The sequence below is a fragment of the Pantherophis guttatus genome, chromosome 1 (assembly GCF_059756535.1).
Source record: "Pantherophis guttatus breed Tessera chromosome 1, ASM5975653v1, whole genome shotgun sequence".
Classification (NCBI taxonomy): Eukaryota; Metazoa; Chordata; class Lepidosauria; order Squamata; family Colubridae; genus Pantherophis; species Pantherophis guttatus.
This window is the reverse complement of record NC_142063.1, coordinates 38,295,241-38,313,246: the sequence shown is the minus strand read 5'-3', so window position 1 is coordinate 38,313,246 and position 18,006 is coordinate 38,295,241. Positions and strand designations below refer to the sequence as shown.

Below are 18,006 nucleotides of genomic sequence, written 5' to 3'. Positions count from 1 at the left end.
TCTCATCTCTCTTCTGCTGAATTCAATTAAATTTGGAAATGCCTGCTGGTAATAGATCCTGTGTCTGCAATCAACAACTAAACAAACAACAACTACGTAACTAAACCAAAGTCTAAAAACATGAGGGAGAAAGTGAGTTTCAAAATTTGTTCTATATACTTCAGTTGAAGAAATAATGGTGGCAAGAACAGGAAGCTATATAAAGCTATATAAATATAATATGAATAAATAAATAAAATAACAACTAACTCTTTAGGATCAGACTAAAGTCCTGGAACTTTTCCCAGAGTGGCCAATTTATTTCTTTGGAAAGTCATGTAGGGAGTAGTTCTTTCCTGTTATTTCTCCCCAACAACTGAGATTCAATTATGTATCATTGTATGCTGCATAAAGTTGCATCAGCAGCAGATGGCCCCAATAAATAAACCAATTAAATAAATAACCATGGGCAGTCATTGCTAATTTGTCTTCTATGAGTTGTCTAATCCCCTTTGAAAGGCATCTATGTTTCTAGATCTCCCTGAAAAGAATTTTGTATAATGCAAACTATTTATTGCGGTCTGTATTATTATTTAATCTAATGGTGCTAATTTAATGTATTACAATTATATAATCTCTTTCTACATAGAAATCTGAAGAAGTTCATTTTCAGAGGCCTTTCTCCAGGTCCTTCCATCTACCAAGCAAAGGTATTTTTTGCAATGACACACAACAGTGAAACTTCTAATCTGAGTTTTGCAAACACAAGACTGTTTTCAGAAGTTTCAGTTACAACTGTATTTAGATACATTTTCAGATACTTTTATTTTTTTCTCTCCAAAATTTAAATCCATCTTATTAGCCTTAAAAGAATTGAGCTGCTGTGAGCCTTGGATTTATTCCTCTTTTCTCCTCTGAACAGATTGCTTCCTGGGTCATAATTCCATTTAAAACCCTTGCAGCAGAGCAGTGGTGGGTTTCAAATTTTTTTTACTACCGGTTCTGTGAGTGTGTGGCTTGGTGGGAGTGGCATGGCTTGGTGGGTGTGGCTTTGTGGGCATGGCAGGGGAAGGATACTGTAAAATATCCATTCCCACCCCAATCCAGGGGAAGGTTACTGCAAAATCCCCATTTCTTCCCGATCAGCTGGGACTCAGGTGGCAGAGAATAGATGGGGGCAGGGCCAGTCAGAGGTGATATATACCGGTTCTCCGAACGACTCAAAGTTTCCGCTACCGGTTCTCCAGAACTGGTCAGAACCTGCTGAATACTACCTCTGCAGCAGAGCAGTGGGTAAATTCCAGACCTTTCGTTTTCTCCTGAAATCCAGAGGAAGAGTTGATTGGAGACCAACCAATACAGAATAGTGGAGTCTAAGATTTTGGCTAAACCAGTATTAGGTGGCTAGAGAATTCTGTGAGTTGGAAGCCCATGCAACTTAAAGTCACCGAGGTTGAGAAACACTGGGCTAGACCATAGAAGCAGTTTCCATGGTTGAGGGTAAACATGAACCTGGATTGAGTGTTTCCAGTCATGCCCCAACCTTTAACCACTATACAGGCAGTCTTTGACTTACAATCACAACTGAGCCCAAAATTTCCATTCCTAAGTGAGACAGTTGTTAAGTGAAATTTGCCTCATTCTAGGATGCTTCTTATGAACTGAATCCCTTCAGTTATTAAGTTAGTAACACAGAATCTGACTTCCCCTTTGACCTTGCTTGTGAGAAGGTCACAAAAGATGATCACATGACCCTGGGATACTGCAACCATCATAAATACAGTTGCCAAGCATCTGAATTTTGATCACATGACCAAGGGAATTCTGCAACCATCGTAGGTGTGAAAAATGGTCATAAGTCACTATTTGCATGTTGTTATAACTTCGGTCACTAAACGAATGTTCCAAGTCCAGGCCTACCAATACAACATTGGTTTCTACTGCTTAGCGACTATATTGGAAAACATAGATGCCTTTGCTGGGCTGGCACAATAGTTTTTGTATAGTGGAGCAAAGAAAAATGAGATCTACTCACTTATTTAAAATTATATGATCACTGTATATCTTCTGTCTCCTATCTTTATTCTTAGGAGTCCAAGAAGCTGCTTTCCATAGGATGCAGTTATTGGTCCATCTAGCACAATATTGTTTCCACCGGTGTGCACAGTATTTGCAGATACATACAGTCCTTGAAAATGTGAGCCCCAGAAAAATGCATTAATTTCTACATGACCTAATGGTTGTTAAATATAATCTCATGATCATTAATAAAATTTAATCAATGGCTAAATATGTATTTTAGTAATGAAATATATATAAGATATACAAATTTTAGCAATCAATAATTTTTGTTAGTTTTAATTAAATTATACCATGTTTCATTGAATATGTGAATGACATCCACTATAATCCAGTAAGTGAAACTTATTTCCTAATAATCATGATTTACATTAGGCTAAGCTTACTACTGTTATTTTTTAATAGGAACTTCTTTCATTAACTTTCATTACTATATCTGTTTTATCCTGGTCCAGAATGAATTGTAAGGCAGCAGCTATGAAATTATCTACTTAGGCTATTCAGTGTTTAACTCATGTGAGAAATAGAATAGGGTTGTTTGGGATGAAAGTAATCTATTTGTAATTTTGAAATGAGCCTATGCAAACTATTTACAGAATGTGGAGTCATCAAGAATCTACTTGATTCATGGACAGCTCAAAACCCTGCACTTACATGTAAACAGCAAAGAAAAGAATTTTACTTGATGATACCATGTGGTTTTTGCTTCTTAAAGCTTACCCAAATACAAAAAAGTCTGAATAAACCGCATCCTTGGGCAAATGTATTTTGAGTTTTGTTCTCCATCAGAAATCGCTGCTCTCTTCCACAGCTAGAACCTGATCTAGAAGCTAACAATTTCCAAGTGATGGACATTCTAATAGAAGTCCTAAAGACTTCTTATGCATTTGGCCAGTGCATAATATTGACACAGAATCAAAATCACTTTGTCTCTGCTTCTGGATTTTGTGATTGGGGTGGGGAAAACTAAAACTTCGACTTTGGGTTTTGCTGATTAAATGTTTGTTGTTATAGAAATGGCTAGTATATATTATTATGTAAAAGCAAAATGTTGAGGCTGCATATTATTACCTTATTCTACTGCGCTAAAAAGAAAAGTCAATGCTTTTCTTTCTTTTTCTCCTTTTACTCTACACTTTTCCTCTTCCCTTTTTTCCTCCCTTACTTTTCCTTTGTTTTCATTTTCTTTGTATTTTATATTTTGATAAACTAATAAAAAATTAAATATCTGTAAAAGACCACTTAGTCTCAGCATCATTTTGCAACTTGTCATATACTGATGACATGACCAGCTTGTTTGGGCTCCTCCTGAAGGGAAAAGCTGCAACTACTTGTGGCTTTGGAGGTTGTTGCACCATTTGAATATGGCAGAATGACTCTTTGCACCTGGAACAAGCCTGTACAGAAACCCAAGTTGTGTTTCAGTTTCCTCTTGCTTGCTTCTTCTTGCAAGAACAAACCACTGTGGTGAATTTCAGTGCCAAGGCTCCTCAAAATTAAGCACCGGCAGATAACATGTAGCCATGCTATTTGCAGAGAAATAATACTCTTAGCCAACCAGGAGTCAGGATAGCAGTTTAGGTGTTAGAACAGGATTCTGAAAGCCCAAATTCAAGTCTATTGTTAGCCTTAGACGCTCACTAGATTACAAGTCTATTTTAGCCTTAGAAGCTCACTAGATTATTTTGGGCCAGTCTCTCTCCTCTCAATCCATTCTACCTCACAGGCCTTTTTTAGTAGGAAAAATTGGAGGATGGAGTTGCCATCTGCTATATCTTGAACTCCTGAAGGAAAAGCGAGACATCAATAAATTCTAATAAACATGTTATAGGCATTTGCGGTCTACCTTTGGCTAAATATGTCAATATAATTTAATTGCACATCAAAATGTAAAGGAAAAAGATGCATAAACTGAAACATTATGCTACTGTTTACAAAGTTTACAACAGCTAAAACTGTTCATTCCATTCAAAAGAAGTTAATCAAGTTCTGCATAATTCTAGATTCAAAACAGCCAGTGAAACAACCAGTCCCCTGTCTATTATTCATTACAACTTGTAGCCTTAAGTATTTTTAACAAAAATAAAATGAAGTAAGTAAATCAGGGCACTCAGGAAAAGTAAAGAAATAAAGAAACCAGTTCACTTAGCGATGTTTTGTCTGGTGATATTTTATAAAGGGTGCAAATATAATGTGTAAAGGTTCTATTCAAAGGGTGGGATTGTTTACTTCTTATATTATAAATGCAGAGAAAATAGTTAAATGGGCCCAAAGGACTTGCTGTATTGGGAGTCAGCCCAAATAATTCCCTTTGTCTGCCCTTCACCTTATTCAACCCATTCTGTAGGTTGACACAGAAGGCCAGCAGAACATAATGGGTGAATAGACCTATTGTTAAGGCTACCTCAGACATTTTAACAGATTGCAGTTCATTAAGCATTCTTCTAGTGGGTGAGGGGGGCCAATCTTCTCTTAAGCAGTCACTTGCCTCCTCTCTGCTTTTGTGGCCTTCAAGTGACACCTGTTTGATTCTGTCCCTCCCGTTGTCAGCCAAGAATATTTCTCAACATTTGATGGGTGCTGGATGCCAATGCTGTCAGGTTTAATTTTCCCAGTCCTCCACAATATTGTTTTTTGTAAATCAAACAACTGAAAAGAAATGTTTGCTTTAAGAAATAAAACATGGCCTGGATCAATAACTAGGGATACAGTTTGTTTTCAATGATCCATCAAGAAGACTTTTTGGCTATACAGGAATCAATTAAAGCAGATTAAAAAAATCGAATAGAATAAACATTGGTTCCTCCTACTCCTCCTCAACAAGGAATTGGCTTCACTAATCTATGCTGCATTGGTTGCCGATTTGCTTCCGGGTCCAAATTAAGGTGCTGGTTGTCACCTTTAAAGCCCTTCATGGCTTGGGACCAGGTTATCTGAGGAACTGTCTCTTGCTGGTCACATCTACCTGACCCATTAGAGCAGGGAGGCAGGGAATGCTGTGGGTCCCATCCCTGAGAGAGATACACCTGGTGGGACCCAGAAGAAGGGCCTTCTCCATGGTGGCTCCCTCACTCTGGAACATCATTCCCCCAGAGATTAGAACAGTCCCCACACTGTCTTCCGGAAGGCGCTGAAGACCTGGTTCTGCCAGCGGGCCTGGGGAACCCAGAGTGGGATGGAGCCCATTAAATGGCTCGTGTGATCAGCTGTCGCTGGGGCAGGAGGTGGGAGGTGATTTTATTACATTAATTTATTTGATTTTTTATTAATTTTACTGTTTTTAAATGTGGTTTTTATATTCTGTAAGCCGCCTTGAGTTGCCATGGGTGAATAGGTGGAAATATAAATTTAATAAATAAATAAATAAATATGGTTCAGCTAAGTAAATTCGGCACAATTTCAAAAGTCAATTTCCACTCTCACTTTAAACCCCGGAATGTCAGAAGCATCTGCCTGAGGGTTCAAAAAAAACCCCCATATGACACCATGTGATAACCATGTAACCCCATATGATAACCATGGCTTAGGACCTGGTTATCTACGGGACCGCCTGCTACCACCAATAGCCTCCCACCGGCCAGTACGGTCCCATAGAGAGGGGTTCCTCCGGGTGCCGTTGGCCAAAGAATGTCGACTGGTGGCCCCCAGGGGGAGAGCCTTCTCTGTGGGAGCACCTACAATCTGGAACGAGCTCACCCCGGAGATACGGAGGATCCCAGATTTGTGCACCTTCCGTCGCATGCTTAAGACTTTTTTATTTCATCAAGCTGGCCTGGCCTAAATCTTCTCCCCTTTTAAATGTAAATTTTAATTTGTTTTTAAATTATGGGGTATTTTAAATTTGTCTCAGCCAAATTATTTAATTCGTTTTTATTCTATTTTAAATTTTTGTATTTATGTGTTTTATTTTATGGCTGTTCACTGCCCTGAGTCCTTCAGGAGTAGGATGGTATAGAAATTTAATAAAATAAATAAATAAATAAATAAATGTGATCAAAGGCCTGTCCCTTCGCGGGTGCCCATATGTGGTGTGAAATGCGTCTATTCAGTTTGCACTTTATTCCAAGTCCTCTTCCATCTATTTCACCCTTTTTTCTGTTCCATCCAGCATCTCTCATTCCTTGAGCATAAACTTTAGGATTTCCTACAGATCTGAACCTACAGATAACACCATTTTAAATGTGAGTTGTTTAGTTTGACTACATAAAGATTGGCATGCTTTGAATATTTTCATTTTAGGAACATTTAATGATTCCAGTGATTCAGACATACTGGACAAACCATTCTACATGACTGAGGTAAGCAGTAGTAGTCAGTTAAATTGTAGGCAACTGCACATCACTTGACTTGAAGCGAAAAACATCTCAACAATAGCAGTCAGTAGCTGGTCTAGAATTAAGGGCCTGGCCAATCAGTACGAGGTTAAAGTGAGTTGCAATCTGTATCTGTTTCAGTGGTGGGTTCCTCCCGGTTCCGCCGAGCCAGTAGCGGTGACGATATGATGTCACAAAACTGGTTCTGCCCCCCCCCCGGTCCCCCGGCCCCCCTGCATTATTCTTACCTTTTATTTGGCCTCACCCCCAATCTATTGCTGCCTCCTGAGTCCCAGCTGATCGGCTAGAGGGAAAAAAACTGTTTAAACTCTTTCCGAGGGGCTTCAAAGGGCCACCCTACAGTTGATCAGTGTTAAAAGAAAACAAATGAGTAGACCGGTGTCTGCAGAAATAAATGGGTAGACTGATACCTGCAAAAATAAATGAGTAGACCGGTGCCTGCAAAAATAAATGGGTAGACCAGTGCCTGCAAAAATAAATGGGTAGACCAGTACAACTCTGCAAGCAGTTAAAAGCCTGGTAGACCAGTACCTCTATTAAATCCTAAAGAATGGTCACATGACCATCAAGCCACGCCCACAAAATAAGCCACGCCCACAGAACCGGTAGTAAAAAATTTTAGAACCCACCCCTGATCTGTTGGATAGGCAAGCATTACTATGGTTTTATTATGGCTGCTGCAATAATAAAGTTACAGTATCTTTAAGTTGATCTAAGTAAGTAGGTGGAAAATTACGTCTCTTTTAGGATGAAGTTGTTGAGGTGCATTATTTGGGAAAAGTTGTGATAGAATGTGCTGTTATACCACCCTTTATTTTTTTTCTTCTACTGCATATTCATTTATTTTACCCATTTCTTTATCCTTTATCTATTTCTGAAAAGATATAGGTTCCATCCCCCTTACCATTTTGCTAGCCTTCTTCTGAGATCACTTCAGTTTGTCAATGTCCCTTTTAGATTGTAATACCCACAAAAAGACACAATATTGCAAGTGGGACCTGAATAAGACCAAATAGGTTAAGACAATTACTTCCCATGATCTGGATCCTGTTAATATATTCCAAAATAGCATTTGTCTCCTTCGTCTCTATATCATGCTATTGTATCATGTTTAACTTCTGCGCTACTAAAATATCCAGATCTTTTTCATATGTACTATCATCAGATAAAATCTCATCTATCCTTTATTAGCACTTTTTATATTTTCTTCCAAGATAGGGTATTGTATTACCTCCCTGTTGAATGTCATCCTGTTCATTTCAGCTATGTTGAAACCTGCCAAGATCTGCAAGGTGATAATTAATCTCAATCTTATTGAAATTTATTCAGGTCATTAATTAATTAAAATCTTAAGCAGCACAGGATGTAGGACATTGCCCTGAGGCACTCCCCTTAATATCATTTTCCATATTGATATAAAATAATTTATGAGCATAATAGGCTACTTAGCCTATTATGAATCCATCTCTATCATACTTTACCATATCATTAATATTTACAGTACGATGACTTTGGGAAATGTTTTGATGAGCTCAAAATACAATGTTTTCATGGTATCCCCCTGATCTATCAAGCTAATGACTTCATCAAATGGGGATAAATAAAGGAGATCAGGTTAGACTGATACAACTTGTTTTGACAAATCCATGTTGGCTATTATTATTGATTCGTTTCTAAGCAAGTAACTCACAAATATGCTTCAAAAAATCCACTCAAGGATGTTCTCAAGATATCTAGCTGACCATTCTGTCATTTTCTGGGTCCTCTTCTTTCTCTTTTTTGAAGATAGTGGCAACTTTTGCTCGCTTCTGGTCTTTAGCACTTAACCAGGTTTACAGATTCTTATCTACCATCATTTTATCTGCTGAAATTTACCCGAGGGAGCCACTTGTGCTGCAGGGATTAATATAGTCACAGTTACAGAAGACCATCTTGTGTTCTTAGCAGAAAACTGGATAGGTTTGATATTATTCTTAAAGTCATTTATATTCACAAGCAGACTAAAGATACCATTAAGGAAAATAGTAGGGTGGGTTAGGTTTTGCCCAATAGTGGGTTGCCCCCGGTTCGGACCGGTTCGCAAGAACCGGTAGTAAAACTGGCGGGAGGCTCCGCCCACTGACCCGGATGACATCATAAGTGATCTGGGCATGCTCAGAAGAGCAAGCGCACACGCGAGCGAATTACTAGTAAAGGTAAGTAGAATCCACCCCTGGTTTTGCCTGAAAGTAGATACAGTGCTCCAGTAAATTCAGGCTATTACATAATCATTGGACCTGATGCAGTTTGGCTAGTTCTGACTGGGAAAGATCTATTGAGAGAGGTGTTATGTTCTATGACTCCCTCTCCCAGTGGATGATATCATCTTTCTTGACCTCCTGCTGAAAAAAGTCTATGTTTAGAAGTTTAATTTCTAGTCTACCATTCTTTTTCAAGATGCCTGAATGGGTATGGCTGAACAACTCAAAGCACTCCTGGATAATGCTGATACATTTCAGGTCAATTTCATACCAGGATATGGCATGAAGGCAGCTTTGGCTGTTCTAAAGAGCAATCTATTGGAAGATCACAATTTAGGAGAGGGTGATGCTCTGTTTGATTCATCTGCACCTTTTCATAGAATCAGTCAACCAACCCATGTAATCATCCCGAAGTACTTCAGGGTATCGTTGCTTTGAGATGGGTTTTTTCCCCCCAACTTGACAACTGGTTTTAGATGATAATAGTGGGAGATTGTAATTGTCCCCTAAAATCTTTGGCCATGGATACTGTAAAGTTCTGTTCCACCCCTCATTTCAATATTTACACAAAGTAACTAACAGGGTGTGTGCACTTGGATACACACCATTTTTTCCCTTCTGTTCAATTGTGTCCAATTCATAGAGAGTGCCCGGACAAGTCCCTGAAGTTTTCTGGCAAGGTTTTTCAGAAGTGTTTGCTGTTGCCTCCTTCCTAGGGCTGAGAAATATGACTGGCCCAAGGATAGCTGACTGGCTTTGTGCCTAATTAGAATAGAATGAAATGGAATAGAATGGAATAGAATGGAATAGAATAGAATAGAATAGAATAGAATAGAATAGAATAGAATAGAATAGAATAGAATAACAGAGTTGGAAGGGACCTTGGAGGTCTTCTAGTCCAAGCCCCTGCTTAGGCAGGAAACCCTAAACCACTTCAGACATATGGTTATCCAATATCTTGTTAAAAACTTCCAGTGTTGGAGCATTCACAACTTCTGCAGGCAAGTTGTTCCACTTATTAATTGTTCTGTCAGGAAATTTCTCCTTAGTTCTAGTTTGCTTCTCTCCTTGATTAGTTTCCACCCATTGCTTCTTGTCCTGCCCTCAGGTGCTTTGGAGAATAGCTTGACTCCCTCTTCTTTGTGGCAGCCCCTGAGATATTGGAACACTGCTATCATGTCTCCCCTAGTCCTTCTCTTCATTAAACTAGACATACCCAGTTCCTGCAACCGTTCTTCATATGTTTTAGCCTCCAGTCCCCTAATCATCTTTGTTGCTCTTCTCTGCACTCTTTCTAGAGTCTGAACATCTTTTTTACATCATGGCGACCAAAACTGAATGCAGTATTACAAGTGTGGCCATACCAAGGCATTAGAAATAGATCTGGGTATCACTCTTGTAGAGAGTAATTGGTTTCCACTGCCCCTTCTTAGGGCTGGGAGAATATGACTGGTCCAGTTTCCAGCCTGATGCCTTAACTACGACAACAAACTGGCTCTCTACAAGAGTGATACCCAGATCTATTTCTATTTTCCATCTTCACAAGGTATTGATTACAGACTGCCATATGAATAAGACATAATATACTAAAGCTGAATCCGAAGAAGTGTTGGATGTTAGCAATAGCTTTATCTGGCTAGAGAGGACTTTACCAGCTCTGAATGAGATTGTGTTCCCTTCTCAAAGACTGGGTTCACAGATTGGAGTGCTTCTCAACACCCTGAGAACTCAGTTAAGCACAAGAATGATGGCACCTTCTTTCATCTGTACTTGATCTATCAACTTTGACCTTTGCTGGCAAAAGCTGATTTAGCTTCCATGATCTACACATTCGTTACCTCCTGAATAGGCTATTCAAATACATTTAAAGGACTCCCAGGAACTTGCTACTTTAATAATTGCTTTGAAATGTTTAAGCAGTGAAAATAATAAAGTACAATCTTTGTTTTAACCTATCAAAGAAGAAATTATAAAATAGAAAAAACAACAATAATAAAAATCAATAATGAAACCTTTTACAAATGTCACTGTTTTTCTATGACAAAAAAATAACAATTTTTGATCATACAAACTATTACTACTCATTTGTTTTTAAACAACAAATGAAACCTAGTCTATTTTATTATTTAATCTTGCTTTTCTATTCATAAAAAAATTAATAAATTTCACTAATGCAGCTTTTATAGTCTGGTATATATGCTGTACTTTCTCCCAGAAATATATAATTAATTTTTTGTCAACAAGCCAAAAACTTCCTAAACAGACAAATTTATATATTTGATTTCCTAAACAGAAAAAATCCATTATTTTGTATAATTTAATGCTATATTAACATCATTGAACTTTATTTTTTTCCCAAGGACCTGATTGACTGTGTACTATTATTATCTAACTAAGAGGGAACTGGAAAAATCTAAAGCATATGCACTTATATTGCAAAAATTGAGTCCAGAATGAAGCAATTAGGATTCTGTTGGGCACTTCCCATCAAATATCTTGACAGTCCTGCTAGATTGGATAGGCTTTCCATTGTTTTCTGTCCCTTTCAAAGTACTTGCTTTGACAGCTTGCATCTTACCTACCTAAAGGAATGATTTCCCATTATGTGCCAACAGGGAATACTGTACCTCCTCAATTAATTTAATATGGGAGCCACCTAGAAAGAATGTCCATCTAGATACAATTAGCCAGGATCTCTTCCCAGAGCAGTGAATTTCCATCTTCACTAGATGAGAAATTGAGAGCCTACTTTTATAATCAAGAACTTCCTCTTTCATCTTAGCACTTTATAATTTGTGTATGATGTCTGTTATCAATTTTTTGTATGCCTTTTATTGCTATCATTTATTGTTTTTATTTTATTTGACACTTTTATTCATTAATGATGTTTGATGCTGTTCCTTGCTATAAACTGCTGCCCATTGGCACAATCTGTCCATCACCTACATGCACCTAATTGGCAGTTGAACAATTTTTAAGTATGATTATATTTTTTATTATTCTTTATTTTGTATTTTATTTTAATGTTTGCTATAATTTTTACTTTTATCTGAAAACTATCACTGATATCCTACACTTGTCCTGACAGATCTTCTCTCATACTTTGAAGGAAACAAGTGTTGGATCTGAACTTCAAAAAGAGACCTTTTTCTACTGAAATGAAAGTTTTCTATTTGGGCTTGTTAGATGCTTTGTAAGAGCTATGGGAGGACAGCTCCCTGTAAACTTAGCTCCTGCTGGACAGCTCCTCAGCTGATTCAGGCCTTTGAACTTCATGTGCGTTTGTGGTGAGATTGTGTTAGTTAGATGGCTTCTGAGTGGCAAAAGATTATGGGATAAAATGGTAATGAATAATACGACATGCATAGTTATCAGATTATTCCATTTGGAGATAAGCAATGGTATGCAAGGCACAAAAACAGAGTAAAAAATAAACCAAAGAAACTAAAAGCATGAACTAAAAGAAAAAAATAAAACTGCAAATCTTATTTGCACTAACACCATTCAGTATAACTCTCTATACACCATTCAGTATAACTCTCTATAACTTTTTATCCTTTCAAACTGTCCTTCCTTTCACATCCGTGCACCAAAATATTTATTGTCTTTGATAAGTTTCTCAACTGTCTCTTTGGGGATCTCATCAACAGCATCCATGATTTCTCAGGCCTCTATTTCTTCTGATTCATCCATTCACTCTTTCTCTTTCATCCTCCCATTATGATTAACTTACCTCAATATTTGTACCAGTCATGATGCTATCTCTTTTTTGTTTTAGCATGCACATTTCTTTACCATCCCATTTAATACATACATAACTTGCATTTAATTTACTGTTTATGTTTCTCCTGACAAACCCAACTCCTGTGACTTGTTACTTCCATGTAAGAAGCTGGGAAGAAGCATGCTGTTTTATACAGCCAGTTTTGTTTATTTCAACAAATATACATTTGTTGCTACATACCACATACATCCCACTACCTTTCTATCAGCATTTGCATATCTTACAATATCTTCACCTACGTTCCTGCTTTTAATACACAATCTACTAAAGTACACTATCAATGGTATTAAAACTTATTGCTTTTAATATAATTGCACTAACAATAATTAAACATTCAAAAATGGGTACTATCAAACAATGAGATAATAAATGATAAATGTATTCAATGATCTTTTTAGGCATTGTGTGCAGGTAGCATAGATAAAGGAGTATATATCTCAAAAAGGAGAAATGTTTACTTGTATTTTTTTGGTTCATTTTTCCCCAGGTCATGGAATACTCATTATACTTAGTTATTTGGTTATTGTTTTAAAGGTACTTTCCATTTATTTCATTTACCGCTCTGTATTGGATTGGTGTGTCTGTGCCAGGAACATACAGTCTGCGGAGTCTCCCCCAGGGGTTCTAAATTTAGTCTGGAAACTAGCTGTATAAGAAGAGAGCTTTATAATTTATGGGCAGTTTGCTGAAAGAAAACCAGTAGAACCCACATTTTTTTACATTTGTTCAGAACGATGCAGTTCACATGAAAGGAATATTAGCTTTGATAATTGCTCAACCAAATTTCTCTGATGATTAAAACTCTATAGAGGATGTAAACTGCAGAAATCTATTAATGTGAGAAAAAACATGCCTAACAACATAAACAAGGAACAGAGCATCCTGACTGCAACCAAATAATATTTAGTCCATCTTTTTGTTATTCACAGTATCTAGCGAAAAACCTCCAGGAATTCTAAAATGAGGACAGGAGAACAGTACTTGACTCCTGATGTGGTATTGCTCTGATTAGTATTCAGAATCATATTATCCTGGAATTGAAAACTAGCATATGGCTTTCATGCCCAACCACCACCGATTAGTCTTACATTTTATGAATGTATTTAATCCCATTTCTACACATTTTGGTTGGTGTCTATCACCGTAGCACACAATATGTTAATGAATTCCATTGTTTAATTGTGTGGAGATCCATTTCCTTTTTATCTATTTTGATTTTTCAATAACTTTTTTCATTGGCTGATTCTAAGCTGTGCATAATGAATAAAGGAGAAAACATTTATCTGTCTATTGGCTTCACATCCAGCACTAACTGCCCAGAGTTACATCTTATATTTTTCTGATGCTTCCTTTTTATAAGATAGAAAGACACAAATTCTGAAACCTTGTCTCATAAAAGCAGGATCCCAACCTGTTCATTTTTTAAAATTACAATTTAAGACATGGTAAGAATCTTTTGTTTAAGTTTGCAAAACTTAAACAAAGTTTATAACTTTATAAAATAAAGAGGAAATTCTGGAGAGCAATCTATTAAAGCAGAGGTCCCCAACTTCTTGGCCATGGTCTACCAGTGGGCCGTGAGCTGTTTGCAACTGGGTTGCAGAAACAGCAGGCGAGCACGTGCACATGCGCTCCATTTGCGTGAGTGGTGGGTGCTCATGCACACCATTCATGCAAACAGAGCTGTGTGCGCTTGCCAACCGCTCATGTGGAATCATCCCGTCCCCCCATCCTGCTGGTCCACAAAGCCTGAAAGGTTAGGGAACTCTGTATTAAAGGGTTGCTGGGACTCCTACCTAAAGGAACAGGGATGCAACTGTGTGCAGCCATGGTGTCATGAGTCATTTGGAACAGATTCAATGAGTTAACTATTGTTCACATTAAGTTCTTTATAACAGCCAAGAACCTCTATTTTTCAGATTTTTCCTCTGCAAATTGGAATTTGCAGAGAATTTGTTGGTAATAGTGATAGTGTGTTACCCAGAACCTGTTGTGATAGTGATAGTGTGTTACCCAGAACAAGTGATAGTGTGTTACCCAGAACAAGGCCAAGACCTAACCTCTCCTCTCAGAGTGCAAGCCATGGAGTAACAGATTTAAGCTGCAGAAAGACAGAACCCAATTGAATGTTAGGGGAAAAACTGACAGAACAGCTTGACAGTGGAATTAATTATCCAGATAGGTTATGGCCTCTCCTTCACTGAATGCATTCAAACAGAGGCTAGGCAGCCATCTGTCAGAAATGTTTTAAATTGGATTTCTGCACTGAGCAGGAGATTAGGCTCAGTGACTTAAATAGCCCTTTCCAACACTGAAAGTAAAGTTATTTAACAGCATATTGCTTTTCTTAAAATAATGTGGGGGGAATAAAAAATAGGAAGATCTTTCAAAATAAAAGTCAACCTTCAATTTATTGTAATCATGTTTATCCCATTTCCAAATACTTGAAGTAATTCTAGAACATCTGTCTAAGTCTTGTTTCATTTCTGTCAAAATTCAATTTATCAGATGAGAAAATTTTGTGTAAATCTATACAAAGATAAACAAAGGAATGAGCATGCAGCCATCAACAAATAAAATTGTTAGTGAGGCAAAATGTCAGCATATTTTTTACAATTTATAAGTAATCAAATATAAGATTAGTTTATACCTTTCTGGTTTATCTATAAAGTCTTATCTGCATTCAGCAGAATTTAACTTTGCCTTTCTTACTGTGATGTCTACTGTGAAGTCTTTCATTTTTTAAGAATGTCTTTAAAACATACATACTGTCTTCTTGAGTTCCCCTTTCAATTTTTTATTAGCTCCTCCATTCTTTCAAGGTTTTTTTCTTCTAAATTTAAAAAGAATAAAAATATCCAAATTGCTTCCCACATTGACACTGTTTATAAATCCACTAACCATAATTATTGAACTTTGTAATTGCTGCAATAGTCAAGTTACCTGGTTTTGCACAACACACTGAACTGCAGACTACCACATTGGTTGCATTGACATAACACACTGAGCTGTCAACCAGACAACCACATTTTTGTGTAGCATGTTGTCTGAATCGATCGCACACTGAACAACACAGTTTAAGTATTTACAGTTCAGTCAGTCTGAAAGTGAAGTTTCTTACTTATAGTTGCTATTTACTCTGTAATAAAGAATTACAGTGTGCTGCAGTTTTAAAAACATTATTAGATGTTTTTAGATTAGATCACTTAAACCAAGTTGGTTGGATTACCGTAAATTTCAAAAGAAAGCAATGACACACAAAGCCAAAGGAGTTTACTGGAATGCATCTATCTGTACGGAGTGTACTGGTTTAATAACTGAATTCACAATCACACTAAAATATTATTTATTTATGTATTGAAAGAATTGTACATTGTTTGTTCCTACTCTATTCAAACAAACCATGTTATGGCTTACTGCTAGGCATAAACTAGTCAATACATTTTTAGGACTTTTTTACATGAAGGTTCTTTGCGGACTTTGTACTTATGGCTTTAGCAATATTGCTATTGCAACTGGTCGAGATGTGAGAGATTAGCATCACAACCCATTAACCACCAGAAACAGCAATTGGAAAACAGGAGTATGCAGCCGTTACACATGGCCTACCATGAAAATAATTAAGGCACTTGCACATGCCACAGATGACACTGCAAACTCTGACTGACAGCAATTTGCAAGTCTGGTTCCTTTTTGGCAGCTGTCCCAGCAAACTTTGCAGGGTTTGTTTTCCAACACTTCCTGTTTATTTTATTCTATTCTGGATTTTTGCGAACAAAAAAAAAAACTGCATGGTGGCTCAGACAGGGTCAAAGCTGGTACAAGTGGATTGGAGAAAAGTAAATCCTTCCTCCAACCCCTTTATTTTCATACACAGCTTGGGTGCTTACAAACTGTTAAAAAGAAAACTGGAGGAAGAGATACACTGCTATTGGAATGGATCCATTTTGTGACCCTCATTACCCCACCTTGTTTTGTTTCTGGAGGAATAATAGAGCTGCTGAGCCATAAACTAATTATAAATCTAATTCTGAAACACAGGAAGTCATTGTCAAACGGCAACTTCATCCCACACGAAGCTTGTAAATAACTTCAGTTAGATTCAGGACTTATAGGAATTTATGTTAAACTCTAGTGTATGCTTTTTTTTTTGCAATAGTGAGGCTATTCTAAATTGGACCTATTCCAAAAGTTCCAGGAGTCTCAACATCTGGAGAAAGCAATGGGTGACTGAAAAGTTAAGCAAAAGATAAAGAGTTTATGCCATTAAGTAAAGCCAAGAAGGGAAAAGAGAGAGCAGTTGTTCCCCAAGGCACCAACAACTTCTGCTTGACTCAAAGTCTCTTTAACCTCTGACCCATCCCATTATTTATATCAGACAATGTAGCTTTCCCACTTGTTTTGATTTGGAAATATTCCAGCTCCTCATTTCTCAAGGGATAGAAACAGCAGATATTCAGACAGAAGACTAAAAACATGCTTTTGATATGCAAAGGCATCTTGCCATCCAAACTTAAATTTATTTTATTTATTTTATTTTACTCACATTTATATGCCACCCTTCTCCCAAAGGACTCAGGGTGGCTCACAACAATAAAACACAAGACAATAAATTAATGCTAAAACAGTCCAATTACAAAATTAAAAATCCCAACAATTAAAACTAAAAACTCCCAGCAGATCAAGAAATTTGCTGAAAAAGCCATGTCTTCAGGCCAGTGCGGAAAGAGCGGAGGTCGGGGGGCCGTCCGGAGCCCAAATGATGGATCTAGTAGTTGTCCTAAATGTGTTGAGGGTAAATGGCACATACAACAACTAAGGCATGTTTATTTAGTGGGAAGAATTTTATGTTAACTGAAAAGGACAACAAGTTCTCATTGCAGGCATTGGTAGAACTTCCAGTTCTTATTCCACCTCTAATAGACACAGCTGAAATCTGACACTATGACTATCAAGCAATATTTTTTTGAGTTTTATACCGTCTTTTTTTCTATATACAGCTCAAGGCAGCAAGTATACCAATACTCCTTCCTCCTCCTGTTTTCCCCATAACAACCCTGATAGGTGGGTTCATCTGAGAAAGAATGACTGGCCCAGAGTTAGTCATGCCTAAAGCAAGATTAAAACCCACAGTCTCCCGATTTTTAGGCCAGACTCTTAACCACTACACCAAACTGGCTCTCAATTTCAAATTATTATTTAAATAACCAATTGATTGAATAATCAATTAAATATGAACTTCACTCAAAGAGCATAAAGCTATTTATACTGTATCCTAATCAATGAAAACACTCATTTATCATTAGGAAAAAACATTTATAATTTATAACCAAAAAAAGTAAACAAACCTTAATTAAAATTTGTGCTACTGATGAATTCTGTAATAAATTGTAATAATCTGAAACAATAATGCTTTTATTCATATTGAGCTTTGCCAATTAATCAGCTAAACCTCAGTTGATAGTCAATTTATCAAATTAGTTGTCACGAGGGAATGGTCAATCCAAAATCTTTGCACAGTGTAGGGAAGTTATTATCAGAATTTTATGGATAATTGAGTTGACAATCTGATTGTAGAAGAATATTCAAT

At 37.1% G+C, this 18,006-nt stretch overlaps 1 long non-coding RNA gene across 1 annotated transcript; it reads left to right on the top strand.

The window, feature by feature from the left end:
* The first annotated feature begins 290 nt into the window (after nt 1–290).
* LOC117666152 (uncharacterized) lies at nt 291–2,877 on the top strand. The gene is made up of 3 exons (XR_004591656.3): nt 291–689; nt 902–951; nt 2,070–2,877. It is a non-coding gene; the product is annotated as an uncharacterized LOC117666152 (long non-coding RNA).
* The last annotated feature ends 15,129 nt before the right edge of the window (nt 2,878–18,006 follow it).